Here is a 2,383-nt window from a genome sequence, read left to right on the forward strand (position 1 = left end):
ACACATACATACACACACATACATACATACACACACATACATACACACACATACATACACACACATACATACATACATACAAACATACACACATGCATACATACATACATACATACATACATTGAAAATCTTTAATATTAGTTTTGATTAACACATAAAAACATAAAAGTATACATATGAATGGGCTACTATGTAATGCTTTGATACATGTTTACACTGTAAACTGTTTAGGTCATGCTAAATATATGACCTAAGTTACTTATCATTTATTTAAATTGAAAACTGAAAATCCACCTAAATGTTGGAAGTTCATGGTACAGTTCTGTTATTTGTAGGACTGTGCGATTAAGAAGACAGCGGACCTTCTTAGGGATATTTTAACATCTCTCTACTCACATTTTCTGTAGCTTCTGGTAGTCACATTTGTCTTCCATATTGTATGAACTCATGTGTTTTTGTCATTATTTTCTTCAGTAACAACATTGATATCATGCAGAACTCACACTTCTAAGCATGTTTGTTTTAATTTAACATAACGATCCTCATCTGTTGATGCAAATGTTATGTTTTCGTTCTGTTTTATGGCATTGAAGTTTTATGGCACTGCATTGTATATGGACACTACACTTTAACCATTAATTGGATGAAGGACACTCATATTGTTTCTATTTTCTCAATATCAGCACATCCTTTACTTCTGTCTCTGACACGATTATTGTCTATCTGGGACTTCCAGAATTATGTTAAGTGAGCAGTTTTGAAAAGGGGCATCTCTGTAGCTTTGTCAACCTTCATATTAGCTGAGAATGTTCTGTCTTCTCGTTTCAGCTCCGTGCTGGTTCTGGGCTTCTTAGATCAGTGCTTTCCTCTGCCGATGTCTGTTAACTTCTATATTGATTTGCTCAGAGGCTTTGCCATCAGCATTGCTGAGTTCCATCGAATGCTTTTCTACACTTACAAAGATACAATATGGTATTGTCCTCTGTTGTAGCAATGTGGGTCATCAGATTCTTTAATTTGTATGCGATGAATTTTTCTTGTACTCATACAGAAAACCATTAGGATGATTATAAGAATAAAGGTTAATATGACAGGACAACAAACACACAAATGGATCCTGCTTAATTACAGCATATAATGTTTTTAATGTCACAAATAAAATTTTGAAAGGAAGGCTTCATCTGGATTCGCCTGGTTTTATTTCTCAGTTTTTAAAAACATGTGTCCTTTGAGTAAAGCAGGGTATTGATGTTCCTCCACTTTATACATTAGAATCCATTTCTCCCTCTAGAGCTCAGAATTGCTGTAGGACTCTTAGGTATCCGGTGCTTACAGATTTGCGTGCATTATATCTTAGTAAGTCAATCCCTGGCTCATCAGATGGTGACTTGTTTGAGTTCTCATAGGTTTGTCTTCAAGTCCATTTTAGGAGACGTGCATGCAGCTGCTCCTGCTCACTTTCTGCACGTGTTTGCTTGGAATGTCAGTTATACATGTTCACGGTCAGGTTTGCCATGATTTTCATGGTGTCTTTTATCCTTTGGTCTCATTCTCTTATAAATGTTTCCAGTCAGTGTCTTTAACTACAGTAATACAAGGTTATTACTGGTACATGATGACTGTGACTATAAATACTGTTGTTTTGTGTATTTTATAATTATTTGTGTGTTTGTTGTCCTGTCATATTAACCTTTATTCTTATAATCATCCTAATGGTTTTCTGTATTAATATTTTACCTTTCTGTTTTTATTTTAGATAGGTGCTGTTCTTACAGTATTTGTGCCGTTGCCTGTTTTTATTATAGTAGCTACATTTCCTTCACTTCTGGATGCAGAACTCCCACAAGCATCCTTGCTCAGGCAGTCTGGTTGTCCTGATTCCCTCACTCACCAAGGAAGGTCTTTGTTTCTCCTTCATTGCTGAAGGGCAGCCATGATGGATACTGTATGGGAAGCTAGCAGTTATTTTTCTCTAGGACTTAGACAATGTCATTGCATTCCCTCCTGGTCATCGGGTTTGTGCTGAGAAATGTGCTGTTAGTGCCACAAGGATACTATTAAATGTGACAGAGCTTTTATATGGCAGAGCTTACAATGTATCCCTTTTCATATACTGACAATTTGACAATGTGCTATAGGGAACACTTTTTCTATATGGGGTCCCTTGGGCATTCTAGTGGAGGGTTGTTCATTTGATGGTGCCTCAATTATCCTGAGCACTCCAATTCTTTTCATTTTTTCTTGTTCTCTCTCTCTCTCTCTCTCTCTCTCTCTCTCTCTCTCTCTCTCTCTGTGTGTGTGTGTGTATGCGTGTGGGTGTATGAGTGGCTGTCTGCGTCTGTGTGTGTATATGTGTGTGTGAATGTGTATGTATGTGTGTCTC

Source organism: Mus caroli, chromosome 1 (genome assembly GCF_900094665.2).
Source record: "Mus caroli chromosome 1, CAROLI_EIJ_v1.1, whole genome shotgun sequence".
NCBI lineage: Eukaryota > Metazoa > Chordata > Mammalia > Rodentia > Muridae > Mus > Mus caroli.